Genomic DNA, 27,929 nt, shown 5'->3' on the forward strand with positions numbered 1-27,929 from the left:
GCTGGATCCATACTTTGTCCACACTGTGCTCTGATGAATAACTGTCATCTATGAAACTTCTGAAGAAACGCAGGAGTTTTATAATCATTTCCTTTTTCATACTGAACCCAGTGATGCTCCATACGGGGCTTCAAGTATGAGTCTTAGAATTTCCTTCCATGGACCCAGAAGACCTCCTCTAGAAGGCCCTTCTGGAGCGACGCCTCTACCCTTACGGGTAGACATTCCACCCCTCCTGTAACTGCCGAGTCCCTGGGGTTCCCCCACGAGAAAGCCCCTGGCCCGGCTTCCTCTGCTGACTGTCCCGTCCCCAGCGAGCACAGCACGCCTCGGCCCCCAGACCCTGGCCTGTGCCAGAGGGGTGACTGCCCCCCCTCCAGCTCGCCAGGGCTCCCCGTGGACTCCTGCTTCCCCTTCCCTGCCTCACAAACTTGCCCCTGCCTGGGCGACACTCCCACCCCTGGGCCTGGTGCACCCCACATGCCCCAATCCCTGGGCTCCGGCCACGTTGCTCTGGGGCCCGCCATGGGATGAGCAAAGCCCCAACTCAGCCGCCCCAGGAAATGGCTGGCCGGGACCACGCTCTGCCGCGCCAAGGGGTCAGGTCACTTCGCCTAGACTGAGGTGACTTCAGCACATCTGGTCAGCGTGAGAGTGACCACCGCTGGCAGTTTCTGGCACCCCTGCCTGGCCCCTGTGCGGAATGGAGGGGCTGCCCACGTGGGTGTGAGGAAGTGTCCCAGCAACTGCGTGGGCAAGGGGAAGGAGGGATTCTGGAAGGTACTTCCGGGTGAGGATTTGAACATCTCAAAGTATCTGTGAGCTTGTCTTGTTGGAGACGGATACACAGATGCCGACTCATAGCCGACGGTGCACCTGCACCCAGGGGCGCCCGCCTGAGTGAGAACAGGCCCTTGTGCCGGGGACGAGGGCGCGTGCCAGGGTGAGGACGCATGCTGGACTGGTGGTGCGGGGATGGCACGGGCGCCTGCGGCCGGCGCTGGTCAGGCAGTGGAGGCTGGGGCCTGGGGAGTGGGGAGGACAGCCTGGGGTGCAGAGAGGTCTTGAAGCCAGTCCTGGGCCTGTGTGTGTTCCCAGGGCCGGGCCTGGAAGCCTGGGGAAGCTGGCTCTGGCCGGCTGGCTCAGGACGCAGCTGGGGCGTGCATCTGCCATGGCCCTGCTGCCTCTTGGAGGTAACGTTTTCCCACCTCTCCTCCGTAGCACATCTGCCGGGCGAGGGGCCCCTCGGATGTCAGCACACATGAGCCCGGCACCCACCCAGGCTCCTCAGGCCAAGCCTCAGGCTGGTTGCCTGCTGGCACGTGAGTGCTGGGTTGACCTTGTGGGGCTTGCATGCCAGAGCCATTTGCCGGCCACCATCACCTGGCGGCGATGATGGGGTGGGTGGCCTGGGTGTCCCCAGGTCCTGCTGTACCCTGTGCTCTCACCTGCTGGAACCCGCCCACCCGCCTGCTCGCCTGCTCCCTGGGTGCCTGCACTGCTCTCCTCCCCTGGCCGTGGCATGCCAGGCAAAGAGTGGGGGCCCAGTGTGAAGACCGCCTGGAAGAAGCCTGCCCACAGGCCAGGGGCAGCTTGTTTTCTTCCCCACCTCTAGCATTGAGAAAGACCATGATGGAGAGGGGCTAAGGCCAGCAAAGGACACAGCAGCAGGGCACGCGCTGCCTGGGAGGAACAGGAGAGCTGGGAGGTGGGCCATCAGGGGGCCAACTCGGGTGGAGCGTAGTGGACCCCACCCTGCCCAGGACCCTGCCCGGGACCCTGTCTGGGAGCCTGGACACTCTTTCCCGCAGCCTCGCCCCCACAAACTCAGGCTTCCTGGCTCCGCGGGCACCCAAGACCTGGTGGTTCCAGCTAGAGCTTGCAGCGGCTCCTCACCCAGTGCCCCAAAATGCACCTGTGTGTGTGCAGCCGCCCATGCCCCTGAGCATGTTCACAGCGGGCACGCGTGCACGCCGTGTGCCCTGGCCGTCTTCTGTCTCCAAGTTTTCTGAAAAATATACACACGGATCGCATTATTTTGGAAAATAAGTTATTAATTAAGTCAAGCACAAGTGTGTCATGGGGCAGTGCCCCGCCATGCAGCGGCCTCTGTTCCTGCTGGTAAGAGGGGTGCGGGGGCACGTGGAGGCTCTGCTCAGGCCTTTCCTGGCTCAGATGCTGTGTTTTCCTTGTGGAGTTGGGAGACGCCCTCGGCGCAGGTGCTCTGGTTGCTGGAAGTTGGCCTGGGTGGAGGGTTTCACCGTGTGGGTGCGTGGATGTGCTCTCGTGGGTGCACCTGAAACTGCAGTGTGAAGCAGAAGGCCGCTGGCACCTGTCTGCCCTCAGGATGGGTCCCTGCTCGCTACTTTTTCGAGAAACACCCATTTGTTTGAGTCAGTCCAGATCAGCATCTCCGGGGCCATCCTAAGCTACATTTTAAAAAAGTTCTCCAAAGAACTGCTCAGGTCCCAGGGGTGCCGCCTCTGCCTGAGCCCCCTGGTCAGCGGGGAATCTCACAAGTTTGCTTTTGATGCTTATTAACTCGGCTGGCAAATCATGGCAGAATACCTTCGTGGGGGATTCCCCGAAGGCCAGGGCCCAGGAGACCTGGGTTCCTGAAAGGTGGGGTGTGTTCCAGCCGCGTTACCCGCAGAAGATGACTAGTCACAGCTCGCAGGAGGGAGCCAGGGCCAGCATGCGGGGCGGAGGGCAGCAGGGCCGAGCCGGCAGCAGGGAGGACATGGGCGCCGCATGCTGGGGAGGCGGACAGGTAGGCCCAGGGCTCAGAAGGCCACCAGGAGAGGTGTGTTTGGAGCCAGAGGCCATGCCTGTGGGTGAGGGACTGTGAGCCTGAGGCTGCAGGCCCTGCGGACGCTCTGTCCAGGTGGGATGGCCTGCCCTGTGGTGCCTGGAGAGCAGCAGGAAGGCCCTAGCCCAGAGGCGCCTGGTGGCCCTGGATGGCTGGAAGGGATGTGGTGCTGGGGCATGTTTATTTCCATAAAGGCTCCAGGGAAGCTGTGAAATCAGATGTGGGGCTGGCACCTGGGAGGTTCTGCCTCGGGGCGGGTCTTGTTGACTGAGCTCGTGGTAAATCAGGTGATCCGGTCCCTGGAATAGCCAGGACTTGATGTCAGCCCCGAGCAGGTCTGCACAACCCCCTGGCCACCCCACCACCTGCTCGCACCCTCAACCCTGCAACCCCCCACCCCCACCAACCCCCTATGCTGTCACCCTGGCACCCCATCCTGCCCCGAAGGGCTAGGCACTGCAGGTCCTTTTTCCCTTGTGTCCTTGACTGCGTTTTTATGGGACTTTAGGTGACTCGGAAATGGGGCCAAATGCCCTGTGACCCCAACCTCGTTGCCCATGCTGACCCCGTCAACCAGGCCCCGGTGGTCTTGGCATTTAAACTCTGCCTTTTTCCGGTCACTGCTCATGTCATGGAAGTGGGGGCAATGGCAGGAAAGGACCATGTTCCGATGTGAATTGCATCACTCACTGCCCTGTGGGGTCACGTTTCCCCTCAGCCTGGGCTCCTGGACTGGCCTGGGGTCAGCCTGCCCCAGGGCAGGGCCCAGGAACAGCAGTGAGCAGAGAAGGCCAGAGACTACGGTCTGTGTTGTGTGCAGGAGCTGAGATGGGGTCAGAACAGAGACTCACATGTCTGGTGCCTCTGAGGAGGAGGGGGAGCGGCTGGGAGGGGGCAGGGCAGGCCGGCTCTAGGCACAGAGAGCAGACACCATGTAGCAGGGCCAGCTCCAGGGCGCAGCCAGCAGGCCAGGGGCCTTATTCATTTCAGAGCTCCAGGGACCATGGCTCTGGAGTCCTGAACTGGCCACTCTCTGCAGCCTCACGCCCAACCTCCTCGCCAGAGTGTCTGCTTTGCCCTTTGGTTTCCAGCCTAGCAGAGGCCTGCTGTGGCAGCTGCTCTGTCAACTTTCCCAGGAGGAAGGATGGGTGTGTCTGGGGTGCAGGGAGACTGGAGCAGTCGGGTGGGAGTGGCGGCACTCCTTGGGGGGATTCGGCATTTCCAGGGGGGTGTCGGTTAATTTGGGCAAGAGACCAAATAAAGCCACAGCTGGCTCAGGTGCAGCCTCTGCGGGAGAGAGGGGAGGACGGGGTGATGTGACACCCATCGGGCTCCTGGGGAGACAGAGGGGGGCGGTGAAGGAGGGCCTCCGGGTACTTCAGCTTCATCACTTTCCTAAACAAAAAGTCTTGGAAGGTTTTGGAGAAGCGCCTGAAATAGTCACTAGGGGAGAGGGAGGGAGGAGGAAGGGCCTGTGGCTGGAGCCCTGGGCCTGGGCATTACAGAGTTGACATCACGCTCAGTCCTTGATGAGAGAAGCCCCTGATGGCGGGCAGATGCTGGCTTCATCCAGAACTAGGCTAGACCTTGAGAAAAAGGAGGGGTGACTTGTTGACTGGACACAAAGTCCGATAACTAAGCTGGTGTCCACCTGGGTGAGTAAGTACCAGTGGAGATGCAGGCTGGCTCAGCCCTGGCCACACAGACACACAGACACACTCAGATGCTCAAGTGCCCGGAGAAGGTGTCCGTAAACACGGAGGGCAGAACACAGTCTCCCGGGGCTGAGAGACGGGCCAGGTGTGACCTGTTTCCAGATGAGGGTCACCTGTGGGAGGAAAGGGCCTGGGCTCAGGCCCTTTCCAGGAAAACATAGCAATTATTTTTTTTAAAGGTTTATTTATTTATGCATACAAGAACTGGGGTACAAGCCAAAGGTTGGGGGTGTGGGTAAGAGGATTTACCAGAGACCAGAGACAGAGTGGGGAGCAGAACAGTCGGATCTACTGAAACACACTGCTGAGGGGAGTAGCGGGGAGACAGGCAAGGTCTGCCTCGCCCCGTGGGTCACTCCCTGGCCGGGAATTGAACTCATGCCTTAGTGGCTGGCAACAGCTTCACAGTGCTGAGACTTAACCCGTGCACCACCAGGGAGGCCCAGCTATTAATTGTATTTCCTGAGTTCGGCTCAGTGAGCCCCTTCTTACCTGTGGTGTTGAACCTGGAACTTCTAGATCTCAGAGAGCCTGGTGAGTGGCGCTTCCTGAGGCCCTCCCCCAACTCTTGCACCCCCTTCGCCTAGTGGATTGAAACTACAGTGGTCTAAATGCCAGGTGGAGCCGCACAAGTTCTTCCAGACAGCTGTCCTGGAGACGGGAGAGCTTGAAGACAGTCTCTCATATTCCAGACAGCACCGATGAATTTCATGCCTTGCCCGCAGTGCTTTCCAAGGTCTCTTCCTCTCCGCAGGCAATGGAGCCCCTAAATGTGTCTGCTGTCACTGAGTTTCAGCTGCTGGGGTTCCAGAACCTTCTCGAGTGGCAGTCTCTGCTGTTTGCCATCTTTCTGTTCATCTGCGTGCTCACGGTGGTGGGGAATATCGTCATCATCACCCTGGTGAGCCATGACCGGCGGCTGCACATGCCCATGTACACGTTCTTCAAGCACCTGTCCTTCCTGGAGGTCTGGTACACCACCACCGTCGTGCCGCCCCTGATCGCCGGCCTGCTGGCCCGGGGTCGCGCCATCTCCTTCCCCGCCTGCATGGCCCAGCTCTACTTCTTTGTGTTCTTCGGGGCCACCGAGTGCTTCCTCCTGGCCACGATGGCCTATGACCGCTACCTGGCCATCTGCAGCCCCCTGCACTACCCCCTCCTGATGCGCCCCGAGACCTGCGCCAAGCTGGTGGCCATCTCCTGGGTGGCCGGGGTGGGCACCAGGGCCGTGCCCTGCCTGATAATCTCCAGGCTGGACTTCTGTGGCCCCAACCGGATTGACCATTTCTTCTGCGACCTGCCCGCCACCCCATGCGGCTCTCCTACTCCAGCGCCTACGTCACCGGGATGGTCATCTTCGCCCTGTCTGTCGCTGTGCTGTGCATGTGCTTCCTCCTCACCCTCATGTCCTAAATCTTCATCGTGGTGGCCATCCTCAGAATGCCCTCCGCCTCCGGCGCGCCAAGACCTTCTCCATGTGCGGCTCCCACCTAGCCATGGTCACCATCTACTACGGGACAATGATCTCCATGCACGTGTGCCCCAATGCCCATCTGTCCCCCCAGATCAACAAGATCATTTCCGTCTTCTACACCATGGTCACCCCGCTGCTGAACGCCGTCATCTACAGTCTGAGGAACACAGACTTCAAAGAGGCCATCAGGAAAGTGATGAAGAGGAGGGGCCGTGTCTGTGGCCTCAGAGCGAGGGGCGGCTTCCTGCTCAGGTGAGGCCATTCCGTGGGCCCTCCCGCGCCGGCCACCCGCTGCACCTCTGCCGGGCCCCACTGGCCCGTCCGCCCTCAAGGGGTCCCGCTGCATGGCCGCGGGCTCCGCGTGGCTCGTTACTGCACATGGAGGCCCAGCCCGTGCGGCCGGGGACAGAGGCTGCCCTCAGCCCGGGGGTGTCCGGGACGTCGCCCCTGCCCACGCCGGGCATGGGCTGCAGTGGGAGGAGGCACGTCCCGCCGGCCCCGTGGTAGCGGGCCGGGGCTTCCGAACGCCAGACTGGGCAGCAGAGCCGGAGATCCCGGCGTTTGCCGAGTGAAATTTTAGGAAAAGAATCTCGGCGGGAAGGCAAGGGCAGGCGGGGGAGGGGCAGAGGCGACCTGACCGCCTGACCGGCCAGCGCAGCCGGGAGGCACAGGCGCAGAAAGGGCGCTGAGGCCATGCTGGGCTGGCTTGGGGCGGCGCTGGGCCAGGCCCTATGGGGCAGCGGGAGGGGTGACCCACCTTGCAGGCCAGAGATGCCCAATGGAGTGGGCGGCCTGCCTGGCCAGAGCTGTGGCCTGTCCCCAGCCCTGCCCCGGCACCGGCCTTGCGGGAGCAGGCGGGGTTCCCTGCGGGCGGAGGAGAGAGGCGGGCTGAGGCGGGCTTCCCCAGGTCGGGTGGTGCTGGGGCTCCGAAATCCCCGCGGTCCCCGGAACAGGACTTGCCCCTGAGCTAAGCTGGGGCCCAGCTGGGCATCCCAGGCTTGACTGAGCACGGGACGGGGGCAGGCGGCTGCGCGTACCTGCTGGGCGGGGGGGTTGTGGTGGGGTGGTGGAGGGGTGGGTTGGGGTGGTGGTGGTGAGATCCCCCCAGGACAGCGGGAGGCGGAGCAGGCCTAAGGGCTGAGGAGCTGCTGGGGGCGGCGGGGCCTGAGCATTGGCTGCCCCTTGGGTCGGCGCCGGCCCCAGCCTTGGCCCGCACACCCTGTGCGCTACCTGCCACGGAGCTGGACTTGGGGACTCGGGCACATCCTTTAACGCCCGCCTGGGCGCCGCTTCTGCTGGTTTTCCCTGCAGGCCCCCACCCCTTGCACAGAGGGGACCCCGCCCCGCCCACCCTGCCTGCATCCAGTCCTCCAGGCGCGTGGCCCGCGCGGGAGGGGTGTGCGGGGGTGCAAGGGGAGCCCCAGAGCACCTCGGAGCGGGTCCTGGGCCTGGGAACTGAAGCAGTGCGTGGAGGACTCGGGTCTCAGGGGCGTCTAGTTCACCCCTCACGTTGGGTCCTCACCCGACACACCCCCTTCTGCTCCCTGGTTCCCCTCACCGCCCCCCCCCAACTCCTGGCAGGACCATCCCCACAGGGACAGACAGAGGCTGCTGGGGAGCCTAGGGGCCCCTCTGGTGTCTGCAGCGAGCACGAGTGCCTCCTCTGTGGCTCCTCACCCGGGAGCCCTGGTGTGGTGAGCAATGAGTGAGCACCCCTGACCGTCCCATCACCCCCTCCCAGTGCGCCCTGTTCTGGGGATCCCCTGTGAGGCACGGCCATGGTTTCACAGTTGAGGGTGGCCCCACGATGGGTCTCAGGCCCCCAGGGCTCCCCTGCGTCACACGTGCCCCAGGCGCCCAGAGGAGCCCAGGAAGACGGGGGGCGCACCGTGGGCGTTGAGGAGGCGCCTGATGAGCCCTGGGCCTCACAGGGGCGGTTTGGAAAGGGGGGGCTCTGCGCCCTGCTCTCCCCAGTGCGCCTCCCCTGCGCTCCCTCCGTGCGGCCAGGGTGGCTGTGCCCCAGGATGGGGGCGACCCCGGGGACCCCAGGGGCGCCCACAGATACCGGGAGGGCTCCGGGCGTGCCTGGAAGGCCACCTGCTCCATCCCCCAATCGAGCTGCTGTCCCGGGTCCCCTGGGGGCTCCGGCAGGGCCCAGGGTCCCCAGCCTGGACCCTGGACCGGTGGGCGGTAGCGCCCTCCAGCCCCCGGCCCCCACCTGCGCAGGGGACTGGCGAGGCCGCCTGACCCAGCACGGGGATCAGGGCGGGGGAGCAAGCCCGGGGCGCCCAGCCGCGGTCCCTGGGAGACGGTCCTGGGGGGCCCCGCTGCTGCCGGGGCTCGGCCCCCGCTTTGCGGTCAGCGCCGAGCTCCCTGGCCGCGGTCACTCCATCCCTCCAAGACCATAGTCACCTCCCCGCCCGGGAATCCCTGGTATTCACCGCGCCCCTCACTGGCGGACAAAGGGGACGCTGCCCCCCAACCCAGCGCGGGCCCAGACCCGGGGAGGCAGAGTCTAAGCGGACCTGACTCTCCCGGGGGACCTGGCCTGGGGGAGCGGCGGCCTGAGGCTCCTCCCTCGCCTCAAGTTTGGCCCCAAGCGGCCCCCAGACGGCGTGGGGTCGGCACCGGAGCCCGGGCCATAGGCTCCCCGAGAGGGCGGGTGGGGGCCCGGGGAGCCCTGGAGGGGCTGAGAGCACAGCGGTCCCAGTACCCAGGGATGGCCGGTCGGCGCCCACTGCGACGCATCTGCTGGAAGCACAGCTGGGCGCTCTGGGGCCTGGGCCGGGGTTGGGGTGGCTTAGAGGGCGCGGGGTGCGGGCCCTTCCTAAACCGGGTGCGGCAGGGTCAGCCCAGGACGGCGGTGGGCCGAGCTGGTGGCGGGTGGCGGGCGCTGCCTGGCGTGGAGCCTTGGGGTGGGGAGGGCCTGGAGTTCCAGGGGATTCCAGCCTCAGTCTCCGCAGTGGCCGGGGCCCCAGCGCAGGAGGACACAGGAGGCGCGTTCTGCTTCCCACGTTCCAGCTTCTCGTGGTCAATAATTATCTTCCTTCCCTTATGGCTTTTGATACTTTCTGGTGAATTTAAGTTTGTCATATATTTCTTGACTTTCTGGATCAACAGTTGGAATGCACGACTTCTGGCACGTTGAGGATTTATAAAACTGTTGCTGTTGAATCCCCACAACTGTTCCAGCAGCAGGTTACCATGACAAAAAGAAACAGTGCTATAAATCATTTAGTAACCCAAGTAAGAAAAAAATCAGACATCAACGGTTTTAATTGTGATTAAATGTTTGGATTCATACAACTTAGAGCAGTTAATGTTTTATTAACTTATATATTCTAATTATGTTGTACATGGTTGGCAAAAATGTTGGCAGTGGAGCGCATGCATTTAGAATGGTCTGATCCAGTTTCTCGTTCAAGGCACACACTGGAGTCTCATCGTATTCCATGACGTTTATTGGCCAGTGGAACAGCATCATGAATTAATATTAACAGAGTCACTTATCGGCACTAAAAATAAAAAGGCCAATCACTTATAAGAGCAGGAGGCCGTTGTCAGCCCAGAAGTTCACAGGTCAGGATTCTGCCACCTCTTCTACCGCCACTGGCTGGTCTCGGGATTTGCCTGGTTCCACCTGGAGCTCCCCCAGGCTGGACGCAAGGTCAGCCTGACTCAGCCCCTCCCAGGTGAGTGTCTAAGAGCGACTGAATGTCGGATATCTGATTGGAACTGCATTTCATCATGAAATATTTGGTGTGAAATTTTCAAATATGGAACGTCACAGACGGGAAAGCAAAGGATGATGCAGTCAGCGGAGAGGAGCTGAGGCCAGACAGCAGCCTCACCCACGGGGCGTTTCACTTCCCAAATGAGATCTTCTTCAAATCCTTTGCACGCCTATGAACACACCAAATGATAGTGTTACCTTTTTGCACATAAATCCGACGACTTTTTTTCAATTCAACCTGTAAATAAAAATGCAGACACTCTGTGTGAGATTCCTGTTGATGACCTGCCTGGCCAGGGCATTGTCCTGCCATTCCCACCCGCCCACTCTAGGGGATGAAATAAATGGGCACAACACTCTTGTGAAATGTGGGGTGAGGTCATGGATGGCATCCCTAACACATTTCTGGAAATATTAGATGCAAGGCAGGCTACTAGCTATCACTTTGTTTTGAACAGATTGTTTCTCAAAAATTCCCACCCAATAACTTTTGTATTTTTTTAGTAATTATACTGCATAGGAACTTAACTTTCTTATTTCTGCTGTCTACCAAGCGCTGATTGTGTTTATGGTAAATGTGGTGGCACCCACACCAGAGCTTCCAGAAGGGTCTCTGCCACATCAGGTGTGTGGGTCCTTCTCTACAGTGGATCACAACTGCTCAGATTCTAACTTGGACCCTAAGGCCTTGTTTATGCTGTGAAGGCCTCACAAACTAATTACTGGGGTCTCTGTCCTACCGTGCCCCCTGATCCCACATGTGACCGCAAGGGTCAGTGATATTAGAGGGGAAGCCACCTTAGAGACTGGAGATGCTGCCCCAGGGACAACTGAGATGACAACAGATGAAACTGTTGCTGACAACTGCTGACAACTGAGAAGAAACCAAACCATCTCCTCTCTTGGCTGGGAGCTACAGAAATGGAGAACAGCAGAGAGAGGTTGAAGTTCAGTTACACCAGTATACATGGAATATCACACGACACCTAAGAGATAAAAAGAGCAACAACTAAAACTAAGGGTATATGAAATTATCTTAATATATATTTTATCATTCATTTTATTTAATATTTATTTTATTATTTGTTATATTATTAATATGTATTTTATAATTATAAGAATATAGAGTAGTATAATGTGAAAATTTAAAATAATTGTGTTGTAAAGAGTAATGAACTCATCTTCCCTATTATATTTTGGTGAGTCTCCCCTTCAAGAGTCTCCCCACAGCCGACTTCATGGCTTGGTTCCTCAGACTGTATATGACGGGATTAAAGGTGGGGGGCACCACGGTGTAGAACATAGATATGACCAGGTCAGACATGGACGGAGTCTCTAAAGTCAGCTTCAAATAAGAAAAGAATGCAGTAGAGACAAACAGCACCACAACCAGCAAGTGGGGCAGGCACGTGGAGTAGGCTTTGGCCTTCCCTTCTGTGGATGGGATCTTCCTGACAGCAGAGAAGATGTGCACATAGGAAATGATGATGAAAATAAAACAGCAGATACTCAACACTGAAGTAATGAGCATGGGGACAAGTTCACTCATTAAATTTCCTGAGCAGGAAATAGCCAATAACTGGGGGATATCACAGAAGAACTGGTGGACCACGTTGGACCCACAGTAGGACAAGGAGAAGGTGCCAGCTATGTGCATCACAGCATAGAGACCCCCACCCAGCCAGGACACAGCTGTCAGCTGCACACACCTGTCCCTGCTCACGAGGACCTCATAGTGCAGGGGGTGGCAGATGGCAGCAAAGCGGTCAAGGCTCATCACCGTGAGCAGGTGAAGCTCTGTGGTTGCTGTAAAAACCATCATGAAAAACTGGATGACACAGCCCGGGAAGGAGATGGAGCTGCTGTGCCTCAGAGAGTTGGCAATGGACTTGGGGACCATGGTTGAGATGAGGCAGAGGTCCGTGAAGGACAGACTCCTCAGGAAGAAGTACATGGTGGTGTGGAGGTGACGGTCCAGGGTGGTGATGAGGACGATGAGCCTGTTCCCCAGCAGGGTGCACAGGTAGACCAGGGAGAAGAGCAAAGGGTGCAAGAAGCCCATGGTCCCCGGGGTGGGGAACCCCAGGAGGATGAATTCTGTCATGGCCGTGAGATTGGTCACCCCTGGAGCCATCATCTGCATTAAAAAAATAAAGAGGAAAAAAACATTGTCAAATATTCTAATATTGAACATAAGTAGGTTGTCATCATAGGATAATGATTCAGTCTACTTACCAGGTAATTACTCCTTCTAGGTTCCACGGTATCTAGTACCCTCATCTGCATGTGCTGCTGTGTTCAACCTTTCATTTCCATCTCATGTGAGGTGACTTTATCACACTGTCCAAACATGTCCTGAAAATTGGTGGAGGCTTGAAGATTTCCACTGACACTACAGAACTTTAAAAATTACAGTCTCAGACCTCTCAACATACCCAACTGACTGTCCCTCCTGACTGCCTCAGTCTTGCTGCTTCCCCTCCTGCCCAGGCCCCAGCTTCTCCACCCAGCACACCTTCCAGAGGTTGTCCAGGGCACAGCCCCAGAGGACGTGTGACCATGCCCAGCCCCTCCCAACCCTGGAGAGCCTGTCCCTGCTCCTACAGCATAGCCCTGGTCTGGGGAGGTCCCACAGTGACGGGTGTGCAGGGAGATGGGTTGTGTGGGTCCCCGTTTTCCTACTCCCCAGGATCCGATACTGTCCTGGAACTGAATGATCTGGGCTCGGTGTCCCCATGCGGCATGTCCTGACACCTCCTTTGTCAGATTCCTGCCCCTGTGGACTCACTGCTGCCTCCTGGTCCATCCCCTCGTCTCCTCATCTCCCTGCCCCTGACCCCACATCTGAGGACCCAGAGACCACGTTTCCGGCAGAGTCTCCTCCTGGGTCACACCCACACGTCCCTCCTGCAGGATGAGCTCATCCACCCCGGGTCTCTCCAGGCCCCTCTGTCCCCCTCAGACTCTGAACATCTGTGCAGGTAGGAGGCCACTCCAGGGCTGAGTCGGATGGTCTGTGCATGTGGCTGTCCCTGCTGGTCCCATGGCCCCGGGTCCCCCGGGTGTGGCTTTCTTCCACCCCCCAGGCCTGAGCGTGAGTGGGGATGTCTGGACACAGGGCAGCCCTGTCCGCTCTCCTCCCCCCACCCCCAATCTCATCCTCTCCTCTCTCTGTGGGGTTGCAGAGGGGCAGGCCCTGGGGAGGCAGGATTTTTAAGGTCACATAGTGACATAATTACAACAAATTGGCGGAATCTTCCTAATAATTTAATAAAAACAGGAAAATAAATCATGTATTGAGATGGTCCAAGATATAGACATCTTTAGACTGATATCGGTAGTGATGACAGAAGCTCTGGCATATTCTCTTCCTGTGCAATATCACTAATGACCCCTGAGTGGTGGAGTTGGGAAAAAAAAAAAAAAAACAAGTTCATGTCTGTAAAGAGACATTCCTCATCACAATGTAATTCCGTTAGTTGTGCTTTTATACAGTGCCCAGAACAACTCAGGGTGCTGAATGCTCAAATGCCAGTTATGAAGCATTAATCGTCACATACACGATGCACCACAATGTTCTGTTCAATCCTTTGAACATTTTAAATTCCAGGAGAGTATATTTCCTCTCGCTGAGTCTCATCCAGCATGGTAAGGCAGTGGGGCACTGAGAAACTTGTGCACCTTCAGAATTTTTTAGTTTTTGTGATTTATAAAATGAATATTTTAATTACTGTGAATTCTCAAATCTAAAATTAAGCTTGAAATCTAAAAACAGTCAATTCTGAATGATTTTCATTCTGAAAAATGTTTAAGAACAGAATACCTGCAGTTGGGGGGGAAGTTCCCGCTGCCTTGTCTAGTCTCTCTCCTGAGGTTGTCCCCATGGCAGGACAGAGGGTGTCCCCGCCTCTCACTCCATGGTGGGGGCTCGTGGGGAGCCTCTGAGCACTCACAGGAAGTTCCACCCCGTCCTGCGCCACCTCATGGACAGAGCAGGGCCTTAGGGCTGGGCTATTTGAGCTCTGGAGCTGGTGTCCGCGTGATGGACACGGTCCAGATTCCAGCCCTCAGGGACCTTCCTCCCGAGGGAAAGTGTGTGTTTACTTGACTGTGTTAATTGGCGCGTCCTGCAGTGCATCTCAGCGAGTAATTATCACACTCGGTGTGCAGATGTGATGTTGTGTCTGGCTCACACCTCTATGGAAGTGAATAGACAAATCCTCATATCCAGGTTCCATTCCCCACCTGGCGTGTCCGCCGTGGTGGGCACCATCGGTCATAACAGTGCCCTGAGTCCCTGTCTAGATAGCTGGACAGTTGCCGTCACCCCACGTGTGCCCTTCATGGAGTGGCCCTGGGCATGTGCGTGAGGGGTCATGTAGAAAGGCCTGGACGGGAAGGAAGGGACACGGAGAGAGGCAGGAGGGAGCCCAGGGAGAGGGAGTAGGGTGGAAAACAATGGACGTCCAGCAGAAGTGAGTAACCACGGGGGTCACCAGCCCTGTGGGAAGAGAAACTTTACTCATATCTGAAATTGTGTATCCTGCGGTTCTTTTCCACCCCAGCCCCTGTCCCTGCACTTACATTAGAACTGTTATTAGGTTTGAATAATTTTACTTTTAACCTTAACAAAATGGAGTAGAATATTAGGGTTTCTGCTCATGGTGTCATATCCTTAGTTTTGTTGCATGATGATGGTGATGTCAAACATGGAAACCTGCGTTTATCTGCTTGAGTTTACTCTTCTGTAGGGGGTGGGGCAGGGCCTGCTTCACTCTGCTGCATGTGTCTGTCTGCTTCTCCCAGCACCATCTCCCCACTTTCCTGCTCCAGTGCCTGCTCTGGCTCCTCTTTCATAGGGTCACTGTCCATCCTGATGAGGGTGGGTTCCTGGGCCCTCGTTATATTCCAGTGGCCGGCCTGACTGTTTTTGTCCCAGTGCCATGCTGCTTCTTAAGTATTAGAGCTTTATTGTGTGGACTGGCGTCTGGAGTGAGCTGCCTCCATTCTTCCTCTTTTTGTCAGTGTTGTTTTGGGAGTTCGGGGTCTTTTACATTTCAGTATTTTTTTTTTTATGTCCTTGGAGAATGCCACTGAAGTCCTTATTGGGATTATGTTGAATATGTGATTACTTTGGGTCAGATGGGCATTTGGTAATGTTGATTCTTCCAAGCTAAGGGCAGGTAATATCTTTCCATTTCTTTGTCTTTTTTAATTTCTTTTAACAATGTCTTTTCTTGTATCTTCACATCCTTTGTTAATTTACTCCATGGTAATTAGTGTTGTGATTATAAGTAGGATTGTTTTCTTCACTTCTCTTCTAGTTCATTTTGTGCATATAGAAGACAATTGATTTTCGTGTGTTGATTGTGTCAGTTTCCAACTACACTGATGTGGCTCATTTACTTAATTTGTTGTTTTCAGTGGAGCCTTTAGTGTTCTTAGTGTATATTATGTTGTACAACTGTTTAAAGGGTGCTTAAATGTTTAAATTCATACAATCTTGAGGTGCTTAATATTTTATTAATTTAAATTTTGATTTATTTTATACACAAGTGGCAAAATGTAGTCTATGAAAAGTCTGAGCATATGCTTATAATACTCTGATCCATGTTCTTAATTCAATACACATATTGAAATCTCCTTATATCTCATAATTTTATTGTCATTATACACCATAAATTTTATTGACCAGTAAACTATGACATTATCAAGAATTCATTTTAGGGGCCTCCCCGGTGGCGCAGCGGTTGAGCGCTGGGTTGCGAAGCTGCCCGCAGCCTCTGCAGCGCCAGTTCGATCCCTGGCCACTGGGCGAGGGTCCCACATGGCGCGCAGACCTCTCCTGCCGCCCGCTGCTCCCCTCAGCAGTGTACTTCGGTCCTTCTGCCTGCTCTGCTCCCCGCTCTGGCTCTGGTGAATTCTCTCACCCTCCCGCGCTTCTGACTGTACCCAGTGCTTGTATAAATAAATAAATCAATCTTTAAAAAAAAAGAATTCATTTTAATAAAGGTATTTATCATCAGATAAATAAAAATGCCAATGATTTAAAATATCAGTAGGAAGTTGTCAACAAAGATGTTTATGTATCAAAATGATGTCATATTTTAACCATTGCTGGCTGCCTCCAAATTTGCTATGTGCCCTGCAGGACTCATCTGGGCTGAAGGCAAGGTCAGCCTGATTCCCTCAGAGGGTGACCTGTTTGAGAAACAGTTAAAGGGCCTTATGTCCAATTGGGACTACATTTTATATTGAAATATTTTGGCGTGATATTTTCAAATATCGGACGTCACGACAGCAAACCAAAGGTGGATGCAGTCAGCAGAGAGGAGCTGGGGCCAGACAGCAAGTGCCTCAGGGGCTTTTCACTTCCCCAATTTAAACCTCAAATTCTTCATGTCATTATGTCTACACTAAATGATAATATCATTCATGATATGTAAATCTGACGAGTTTTCTTGTTTGAAGAACTCCACATGGAAATGTAAACACTCTGGGTGAGATCCCTGTAGTAAGGTGCCCAGAAGGACACTGTCCTCAAATTCCCAGGCGTTCTAGAGAATTAAAAAAATGTGGATAATCCCATGTGTAAAGTGCGGTGTGATGTCGTGAGTGCCGTTCCTCAACTGTTCCTGGAAATATTAGAATATTGTGCAGTCCACGAGCTATTATTTTGATTTTACCATTATAGTTCCTTTATTGTTTCTTTTTTTAAGATTTATTTATTTATATAAGATCTGGGGTACAGGACAGAGGTGTGGGAGGGTGAGAGCTGGGGTGAGAGGTGTGGGGGTGTGAGAGCCTGATTGGCAGAAATACACTGCTGAGGGGAGCAGTGTGTGAGGTAGGAGAGGTCTGCCGTGCCATGTGGGTAGCTCCCAGGCTGGCCGGGAACTGAACCCATGCTGTAGAGGCTGTGGACAGCTTTACAGCACTGTGCTTCACCCACTCTACCACCAGGGACTCCCCATTTACTGTTTCTTAAAAAACCCTAACCACTATATATTGTCAGTTTTTAGTGATTATACTGCACCTGAAAATAACAGCTTTCAAGTCCCTGCCTTGTTTCTGGTGTCCACTATGCTCGGCGTGTTTATGGTAAATGCAGGAGGCACCCACACCAGAGCTGCCGGGAGGGTCTCCACCACGTCAAGTGTGGTCCTTATCGACAGAAGGTCATGACTACTCGATTCACTATGGATCTTCGGGCCTTATTTATGCTGTGAAGGCCTCACTCACCAACTAGAGGGGCCTCTATCCTACCCATGTCCCCTGATCCCACACGTGACCCTGGGGGTCGGTGACATTAGAGGGGAGGCTGCCTGAGAGACTGGAGATGCTGCCCCAGTGAGAAAACTTCGGCCGGGAGCACAGGAATGCAAACAGCAAATAGTGGCTAGAAATTCAAACACCAGTATACACAGACTAACAAAGAACATCTCAGTGTTAACAAGAGAAACAATTAAAACTATAGGGGTTTATGGAGTCATCTTAAATATAATTTAAAATAGGAATATATATTTAATTATACAATGGAATTGCATGTAACTCTACAAATATAAAGGGGAGAATGATGTGAACATTAAAAATAAGTGTCTCATTATGGAATCATGACTCATCTTATCTACTACATTTTGGAGATTCTCCCCTTCATCAGTCTCCCTATGGCCGACTTCATGGCCTGGTTCCTCAGACTGTATATCATGCGGTTAAAGGTAGGGGGCACCACCGTGTAGAACATAGAAATGACCAGGTCAGATGCGGATGGGGTCTCTGAGGTCGGCTTCAAATAAGCAAAGAGCCCAATGGAGACAAGCAGCACCACAACCAGCAAGTGGGGAAGGCAGGTGGAGTAGGCCTTGGCCTTCCCTTCTGTGGATGGGATCTTCCTGACAGCAGCGAAGATGTGGACATAGGAAATGATGATGAAAATGAAACAGCAGATACCCCAGACCACACTGATGAGAATGGGGACAAGTTTGTTCATTAAATTTCCTGAGCAGGAAATAGCCAGTAACTGGGGGACATCACAGAAGAACTGGTGGACCACGTTGGACCCGCAGTAGGACAAGAAGGTTCCAGCTGTGTGCATCACAGCATGGAGACCCCCACCCAGCCAGGACACAGCTGTCAGCTGCACACACCAGTCCCTGCTCATGAGGACATCATAGTGCAGTGGTGGCAGATGGCAGTACAGCGGTCAAGACTCATTACCGTGAGCAGGTGCATCTCTGTACCTGCTGACATAACCATCATGAATACCTGGAGGACACAGCCTGGGAAGGAGATGGAGCTACTGTGCCTCAGAGAGTTGGCAATGGACTTGGGGACCGTGGCTGAGATGAGGCAGAGGTCCGAGAAGGACAGACTCCTCAGGAAGAAGTACATGGAGGTGTGGAGGTGCCGGTCCATGGTGTTGATGAGGATGATGAGCCCATTTCCCAGCAGGGCGCACAGGTAGACGAGGGAGAAGAGCAGCGGGTGCAGGAAGCCCATGGTCCCCTGGGTGGGGAACCCCAGGAGGACGAATACTGTCACGGCTGTGAGATTGGTCACCCCTGGAGCCATCATTTGTACAAAAAATATAGAGGAAGAAAACATTTCATATCCTACAATGTTGAACACAAAATGGGTTATCAGCATAAAACAATCGTGCAGTCTATACTTTATTGTTATCTGAGCAAATTGATAATTTTACTCATGTGAATGAGAAATTGATGTATTGTCCAATCATGAGTTCATTTATTTGTGAAGAAATGAAATTTTAAATGACCTTGATAAAACCTGAATATCAGGTCTCTCAGTGAACTGAATTGACAGACCACCCGTGCCCAGTCATTCCCAGGCATGCGGCTCCCCCTCCTGCCAGGCCCCAGCGTCTCCACCCAGCACACCTCCCAGAGGTTGTCCAGGGCACAGTCCCAGAGGACAGGTGACCATGTCCAGCCCCTCCCCACCCTGGAGAGCCTGTCCCTGCTCCTCAAGCACAGCCCTGGTCTGGGGAGGCCGCACAGGGACGGGTGTGCAGGGAGATGGGGTGTGCGGGTCCCCATTTTCCTGCTCCCCAGGACCCGACACTGTCCTGGAACTGAATGATCTGGGCTCGGCGTCCCCGGGAGGCATGTCCTGATGCCTCCTCTGTCAGATTCCTGCCCCTTTGGCCTCACTGCTACCTCCTGGTCAGTCCCCTTTTCTCATCATCTCCCTGCCCCTGACTCCCCACATCTGAGGACCCAGGGACCACGTTTCCCACAGAGTCTCCTCCTGGGTCACACCCACACGTCCCTCCTTCAGGATGGGCTTGTCCACCCCGGGTCCCTCCCAGCCCCTCTGTCCCCCTCAGACTCAGGCACGTCTGTGCAGGGAGGAGACAGCTCCAGCGCTGAGCCGGATGGTCTGTGCGTGTGGCTGTCCCTGCCGGTCCCAGTGTCCCTGTTCCCCTGGATGCGGGTTTGTTCCTCCACCCAGGCCCATGTGTGAGTGGGGACGTCTGGACACGGGGCAGCCCTGCCCTCTCTTCACCTCCCCACAGTCTCATCCTCTCCCCGCTTGGTGGAGTGATGGAGGGGTGGGCCTTGGGGAGGAAGAATTTTTAGGAGGATATAGTAATATAAAATTATTGCCACACATTGGTAGAATAATTCCCACATTGGTAGGAATAATTCCAGAAATTTATAAAAACAAGAAAATAAATCAGGGTTCCCGGTGTTCAAAAATGTTGACATCTGTCGAGTGAACTTAAATACATCTCTAAAATTTATAAAATAACTTGACATATCTCCTCCAGGCCCTGATTAAATACTGTGACTCATTTTACAATTACACTGACAATCCCTGAGTGTGGAGTTCGGGAAAAATCCCAAGTTCACGTCCATCATGTTAGTGCCAGAGCCATGATGGGGTCAACATGTTGCTGACAAGTTACTGAATTGCTTCCTGACTCATACCTGTCATCATGTTCAGGAGAAAAGGCATAACATTCTGAATCGAACGATAAGTGTAATTTTTAATTCTCTCTGGAATGTCTTCCTCACCATCCAATTCTATTAATTGCTGTGATTTTATTCAGTGCCCAGAACACACTGAGTGTGCTAATGCTCATCCCAGGTGTGCAGCAGAAATTGTCACGGCTCCCATGTATTAAAACCGACGATGAAATGTTTTAAAAGTCAATACCTTTGACCATCGTAAATTAGAAGATAATCTGTTTTCTCTCACCGAGTCTCACCCAGGTTGACAGGGCAGTGGGACATGACGACTTGGGCCCCGTCAGCATCAGTTGTCACGATTTACAAAGTGAATATTGTAACTATGTCGCGTTCTCCAGTCTAAAATGGAGCTTGAATCTGAAAATTTCCAAGTGTGAGTGGATTCTCCCCTGCAAACGGCTGGGGGCAGATACCTGCAGTCTGGGGGGAAGTTCCCACTGCCGTGTCGAGTCTGTCTCCTGAGGTTGTTCCCATGGCAGGACAGAGGGTGTCCCGGCCTCTCACTCCATGGTCGGGGCTCGTGGGGAGCCTCTGAGCACTCACAGGATGTTCTAACCTGTCCTGTGCCACCTCATGGACAGAACAGGGCCTCAGGGCTGGGCTATTTGAGCTCTGGAGCTGATGTCCGCGTGTTGGACACTGTCCAGATTCCAGCCCTCAAGGACCTTCCTCCAGAGGGACACGTGCACTGTGTTGTTGACGTTGACTGTCTTAATTGGCATCGTCCTATAGCACATTCAGTGACCGCTAGTGCACTGAGTGTGCCAGATGCAGTTTTGATGCTTTGACCCCTGTGAGGACTGGATTGTGGTTCCTCATCCTCAGGCTCCATCAGCCTCCACTGACCAGAAGGCGGAACCTGGTGTGGCCCCGTTGTCAGAACCCCAGATGAGCCAAGTCACAGGGAGCAGGAAAGTCACACCACCCGCTTTGCGACCTCCTTGGCCTGGCAGGTGGGGACAGGCACGTGGAGGGGAAGGGGGAGGGAGGGAAACCAAGAAACCCCCAGGAGCGAGACGAGGAAGCACCTGGTCTTCTGACACGGGAATTTGTTCTTGTCTCTCAGAATTATTTTATTCAAAAAGGCCATTTACTCTTAGCACCAGTGACTCTGGCATCACATTTGAACTGTTGTCGTGTGTGAGGGAAGCTTGTGTTTATCTTCCACTGTGGGTCAGACCCGAGCCGGCATTGTTGGCGTGTCCTCGGGGTGGTCTGTGACTCGGCTCTGACACAGCAGAGTAGGGGGACATTTCTGGGTGTGGGACTCCCCCAGAACCTCAAAGCCCCAACAGGTCAGGGTCTTAGACAACAGGGGATACTGGTGGAGGACACAGGGGATGGACAGTCCTGGGCCCATGCACTGTCCCATTTATGTCCGCAACATCCACCAGGCCAAGTCCAGAGCTGCCCAGCGAGAGGGTACTACCCTGGGGGAAGTGAAGCTGGAGGCCTGGGGTAGGCGGTGTTGGGGCCCCATCCTGGCTGTGTGTGTGTGTGATCACTGCTCCTGAGGCCCTGCAGCAACCCGAGTTCCTGGACCCTCCAGCAGCCTGTCCACCCCCTTCTGGGCCTGCCACCCTGAGGCCACGCACTGCCAGTAGTTCCGGAGTGGTGTGCACCCCCACCTGGGGTTCCTGGAGTCAGCCTAGGGCAGCTACACTAGTACAGGATACAACGTCCACCCCAGCCCTGTGTCCACTGCGGCCGGTGGGCAGTGCCGCTGTGTCTACGAACTGAGGCTGGACCCGCCCACCCGTATCCTAGACCTGCCTGGGCCTTTCTCTCCTTTCCCTGAAACCCCAACATGCGGCGCCACAATCCCCAGGACCAGCGCCCCAGGGGACAGGATGGGCTGCTTAGTGAGGCCCAAGGCCATCAGAGAAGTCAGAACTCTGGCGGTCATCACTTCTCCAGGTCTGATGATGTCTCCCTGGGATTTGGGCAAAGGACAGTTAGTGCTTGACCCGGACAGGACACCCAGGGCAACTGTCCCGTGGCTTGGCTAGACTCGGCTGCCCATGGGAGAGTCAGCTCCCCCCTGCAGGACCCTTAGTTTATGGGTAACATGTCCGTGTCCTCGGCCCAGCAGAGAGTTCCCAACAGACCAGGGAAATGAGGGATTCCATGGAACGGCCCTGAGTCCTGGCAGATGGGGATCCCATGATGGTCACTAGCAGGGCCGGCCCACCTACGCTCGCAAGGGCTGGTGGGAATTCTGAGGATACAGGGCACTCCCTGTGACACCTGTTTGTGTTCCAGGCTGCAAAAACCTGGGGCCCCAACTCAGGAAACCCCAAGTTCAGAGACTAAACCTGCCTTAACTTCCTCCTCCACAGACACCTCCTTGGCCCCCAACTCCTACAGGAGGATAATAAGTAAATCCACTTTTTCTACTTATACCACCATCCCTGGTGAGGCCTCCAACTGCATCCCCGGTTCCTATCACAGTTCTGTCCACCGTGTTATGAGAAAATTTAAAATAAGAGTATCATGATGGAGCCACGACCTCGACTTTCCTGTTACTCCTTGGTGAGTCTCCCCTTCATCAGTCTCCCCACAGCCGCCTTCATGGCTTGGTTCCTCAGACTGTAGATGACGGGATTAAAGGTGGGGGGCACCACTGTGTAGAACATAGAAATGACCAGGTCAGACAGGGACGGGGTTCCTGAGGTCGGCTTCAGATAAGCAAAGAATCCAGCCGAGAGAGACAGCACCACAACCAGCAGGTGGGGAAGGCAGGTGGAGTAGGCCTTGTCCTTCCCTTCTGTGGATGGGATCTTCCTGACAGCAGAGAAGATGTGGACATAGGAAATGATGATGAAAATAAAACAGCAGATGCCCCAGACCACACTAATGAGAATGGGGACGAGTTCGCTCATTAAATTTCCTGAGCAAGAAATAGCCAATAACTGGGGGATGTCACAGAAAAACTGGTGGACCACGCTGGACCCACAGTAGGACAAGGAGAAGGTTCCAGCTGTGTGCATCACAGAATGGAGACCCCCACCCAGCCAGGACACAGCTGTCAGCTGCACACACCTGTCCCTTCTCATGATGACTTCATAGTGCAAGGGGTGGCAGATGGCAGCATAGCGGTCAAGGCTCATCACCGTGAGGAGGCTCATCTCTGTAACTGCTGACATAACCATCATGAAGACCTGGAGGACACAGCCTGGGAAGGAGATGGAGCTGCTGTGCCTCAGAGAGTTGGCAATGGACTTGGGGACTGTGGCTGAGATGAGGCAGAGGTCCGAGAAGGACAGACTCCTCAGGAAGAAGTACATGGAGGTGTGGAGGTGCCAGTCAAGGGTGGTGATGAGGATGATGAGCCCGTTCCCCAGCAGGGCGCACAGGTAGACCAGGGAGAAGAGCAGCAGGTGCAAGAAGCCCATGGTCCCCTGGGTGGGGAAACCCAGGAGCATGAATTCTGTCACAGTCGTGAGATTGGTCACCCTTGGAGCCATCATCTGTATAAAAAATAAAGAGGAAGAAAACATTTAATATCCTCCAATGTTGAACACAAAATGGGTTATCAGCATAAAACTGTTGTGCAATCTATGCTTTATCGTTGTCTGAGCAAATTTATATTTTTACTCATGTGAATGCGCTATTGATGTATTGTCCCAACAAGCGCCCATTTATTTGTGAAGACATGAAATTTTAAATGACCTTGATAAAACCTGAATATCAGGTCTCTCAGTGAGCTTAACTGACAGACACCAAGTGCCCATTCATCATTCCCAGGCCCGTGGCTCACCCTCCTGCCCAGGCCCCATCGTCTCTACCCAGTACACCTCCCACAGGTTGTCCAGGGCACAGCCCCAGAGAACACGTGACCATGCCCATCCCCTCCCCACCCTGGAGAGCCTGTCCCTGCTCTTCAGCACAGCTCTGGTCTGGGGAGGCCCCACAGTGATGGGAGTGCAGGGAGGTGGGGTGTGTGGGTCCCGTTTTCCTGCCCCCAGGACCCAACACTGTCCTGGAACTGAATGATCTGGGCTCGGCGACCCCATACGGCATGTCCTGACGCCTCCTCTGTCAAATTCCTGCCCCTGTGGCCTCACTGCTGCCTCCTGGTCCATCCCCTCATCTCCTCATCTCCCTGCCCCTGACTCCCCACATCTGAGGACCCAGAGACCACGTTTCCCACAGAGTCTCCTCCTGCGTCACACCCACACGTCCCTCCTACAGGATGGGCTCATCCACCCCGGGTCCCTCCCGGCCCCTCTGTCCCCCTCAGACTCATGCACATCTGTGCAGGGAGGAGGCCGCTCTGGAGCTGAGCCAGACAGTCTGTGCTTGTGGCTGACTCTGCCGGTCCCTGGGCCCCAGGTCCCAGGTGCAGGTTTGATCTTCCCCCCAGGCCCGTGCGTGAGTGGGAACACCTGGACTCGAGGCAGCCCTGCCCTCTCTCCTACCCTCCCCAATCTCACCCTCTCCCCACTCTGTGGGGTGCTGGAGAGGCAGTCCCTGGGGAAGCAGGAATTTTAGGAGAATATAGTAATATAAAATTATTGTCACACATTGGTGGGAATAATTCCAGAAATTTCATGAAAACACAAAATTAAATCAGGGTACTTGGTGGAGAAAAATGTTGACATCTGTCAAGTGACCTTAAATACATCTTTAAATCGGATAAAATAACTTGACATATCTCCTAGACCCGGTGTAAATACTGTGACTCACTTTACAATTACACTGACAAACCCTGAGTGTGGAGTTGGGGAAAAATCCCAAGTTCATGTCCATAAATAGACAGATGTCGGCACCACCATCATGTTAGTGCCAGAGCCATGAAGGGGTCAACAGTGTCACTGACAAGTTACTGAATTTCTACCTGAGTCATATCTGTCATCAAGTTTAGGAGAAAAGGTATAACATTCTGAATTGAACAATAAGTGTAATTTTTAATTCCCTCTGGAATGTCTTCCTCACCATCCAATTCTATTAATTGCTGTGATTTTATTCAGCGCCCAGAACCCACTGAGTGTGCTGATGCTCATCCCAGGTGTGCAGCAGAAATCGCCACATCTCCCATGTATCAAAACCTATGCTCAATGTATTAAAAGTCAGTATCTTTGACCATCGTAAATTACAAGAGAAAATTTTTTCTCTCCCTGAGCCTCAACCAGGCTGACAGGGCAGTGGGACATGACGACTTGGGCTCCGTCAGCATTAGTTGTCATCATTTACAAAGTGAATATTTTAACTATGACACATTCTCCAGTCTAACATGAAGCTTGACATCTAAAATTTTCCAAGTGTGAGTGGATTCTCCCGTGCAAATGGCTGGGGTAGATACCTGAAGTCTGGGGGTAACGATCCTACTGTCGTGTTGATTCTCTCTCTTGAGGTTGTCCCCATGGCAGGACAGAGGATAGTCCCGGCCTCTCACTCCATGGTAAGGGCTCATGGGGAGCCTCTGAGCACTCACAGGATGTTCCACCCCGTCCTGCGCTGCCTCATGGACAGAGCAGGGCCTCAGGGCTGGGCTATTTGAACTCTGGAGCTGGCGTCCGCGTTTTAGACACTGTCCAGATTCCAGCCCTCAGGGACCTTCCTCCAGAGCTGAGACACATACTTTTTGTTTTTTTACTGTATTAATTTTCATCGTCCTTTATCACATTCAGTGATCATTAGTGCACCGAGTGTGTCAGAGGGGATTTCCTTAGTTTTCACACTGTGTGTGTCTGTGTGGCCAGGGCTGAGCCAGCCTGTGTCTCCACTGGTACCCTCTCACTCAGGTGGACACCAGCTTAGTTATCGGACTTTGTGTCCAGTCAACAAGTCACCCCTCCTTTTTTTCAAGGTCTAGCCTAGCTCTGGACGAAGCCAGCATCCGCCTGCTATCAGGGGCTTCCCTCATCAAGGACTGAGCATGATGTCACCTCTGTAATGCCCAGGCCTAGGACTCCAGCCGCAGGCCCTTCTGCCTCCCTCCCTCTCCCCTAGTGACTATTTGAGGCGCATCTCCAAAACCTTCCAAGACTTTTTATGTAGGAAAGTGATGAAGCTGAAGTACCCGGAGGCCCAGTACCAGTACCAGTCTCCCCAGGAGCCCGATGGGCCTTGTATCACCCAGTTCTCCTCCTCTTTTCCCGCAGAGGCTGCACCTGAGCTGGCTGTGGCTTTATTTGGTCTCTTGCCCAAATTAACCCACACCCCTGGAAATGCCACATCCCCCCAAGGAGCGCCGCCCCTCCCACCCGACTGCTCCAGTCTCCCTGCACCCCAGGCACGCCCGTCCTTCCTCCTGGGAAAGTGGACAGAGCAGCTGCCACAGCAGAGGCCTCTGCTAGGCTGGAAACCAGAGCGCAAAGCAGACGCTTTGGTGAGGGGCTTGGGCGTGAGGCTGCAGAGAGCAGCCAGTTCAGGGCTCTGAAGCCCGGGTCCCTGGAGCTCTGCAGTGAAAAAGGCCCCTGGCGCCACCTGCTGGCTGCGCCCAGGAGCTGGCCCTGCTACATGGTGTCTGCTCTCTCTGCCTAGGGCTGGCCTGCTCTGCCCCCTCCCAGCCGCTCCCACTCCTCCTCAGAGGAACCAGACCTCTGGGTCTCTGTTCTGACCCCATCTCTGCTCCTGCGCACAGCACAGACCGCAGTCTCTGGCCTTCTCTGCTCACTGCTGTTCCTGGGCCCTACCCCAGGGCAGGCTGACCCCAGGCCAGTCCAGGAGCCCAGGCTGAGGGGAAGCATGACCCCACAGGGCAGCGAGTGATGCAATTCACTTTGGAACATGGTTCTTTCCTGCCATTGCTCCCACTTCCGTGACATGAGCAGTGACCGGAAAAAGGCAGAATTTAAATGTCGAGACCAGCAGGGCCTGGTTGACGGGGTCAGCATGGGCAACGAGGTTGGGGTCACAGGGCATTTGGCCCCATTTCCGAGTCACCTAAAGTCCCATAAAAACGCAGTCAAGGACACAAGGGAAAAGGACCTGCAGTGCCTAGCCCTTCGGGGCAGGATGGGGTGCCAGGGTGACAGCATAGGGGGTTGGTGGGGGTGGGGGGTTGCGGGTTGCAGGGTTGAGGGTGCGAGCAGGTGGCAGGGTGACGGGGGGGGTGCAGACCTGCTCGGGGCTGACATCAAGTCCTGGCTATTCCAGGGACCGGATCACCTGATTTACAATGAGCTCAGTCAACAAGACCCACCCAGAGGCAGAACTTCCCAGGTGCCAGCCCCACATCTGATTTCACAGCTTCCCTGGAGCCTTTATGGAAATAAACATGTACCAGGACCACAGCCCTCCCTGCCATCCAGGGCCACCAGGCACCTCTGGGCTAGGGCCTCCCTGCTGCTCTCCAGGCACCACAGGCCGGGTGATCCCACCTGGACAGAGCATCCGCAGGGCCTGCAGCCTCAGGCTCACAGCCCCTTGCCCACAGGCATGTCCTCTGGCTCCAAACACACCTCTCCTGGTGGCACTCTGAGCTCTGTGCTTACCTGTCCACCTCCCCGGCACGCGGCGCCCACAGTACTCGCTGCTGCCGGCTCGGCCCTGCTGCCTTCTGACCAGCACGCCGGCTCTGGCTCCCTCCTGCGAGCTGCGACTGGCCATCTTCTGCGGGTGATGCGGCTGGAACACGCTCCACCTTTCAACAACCCAGGTATCCTGGGGCCTGGCCTGCGGGGAATCCTCCACAAAGGTATTCTTCCATGATTTTCCCACTGAGTTAATAAGCAACAAAAGCAAACTTTTGAGATTCCCCGCTGCACAGGGGGCTCAGGCACTGGCAGCACCCCTGGGACCCAAGCAGTTCTTTGGAAAACTTTTTTTTAAAATGTAGCTTAGCATGGCCCTGGAGATGCTGAGCTGGACTGACTCAAACAAATGGGTGTTTCTCGAAAATGTAGCGAGCAGGTACCCAGGGGCCCATCCTGAGGGCAGACTGGTGCCAGCGGCCTTCAGCTTCGCACTGTGGTTTCAGGTGCGCCCACGAGAGCACATCCACGCACCCACGCGGTGAGACCCCCACCCAGGCCAACTTCCGGGGACCAGAGCACCTACGCCGAGGGTGTCTCACAACTCCACAAGGAAAACGCAGCATCTGAGCCAGGAAAGGCCTGAGCAGAGCCCTCCACGTGCCCCCGCCCCCCTCTTACCAGCAGGACCAGAGGCCACTGCATGGCGGGGCACTGCCCCGTGACACACTTGTGCTTGACTTAATTAATAACTTATTTTCCAAAATAATGCAATCCGTGTGTAT

The 27,929-nt window shown here is 54.9% G+C and overlaps 1 pseudogene across 1 annotated transcript; it reads left to right on the plus strand.

Moving 5' to 3' along the window:
* Positions 1-5,281: 5,281 nt before the first annotated feature.
* On the plus strand, positions 5,282-27,790 carry LOC311176177 (olfactory receptor 11L1-like; annotated as a pseudogene). Its single transcript has 4 exons — positions 5,282-6,250; positions 25,679-25,797; positions 27,108-27,329; positions 27,651-27,790. The product of its transcript is annotated as an olfactory receptor 11L1-like (transcript).
* Positions 27,791-27,929: the final 139 nt, after the last annotated feature.

Source organism: Talpa europaea, assembly GCF_964194135.1.
Source record: "Talpa europaea genome assembly, chromosome: 8".
Lineage (NCBI taxonomy): Eukaryota > Metazoa > Chordata > Mammalia > Eulipotyphla > Talpidae > Talpa > Talpa europaea.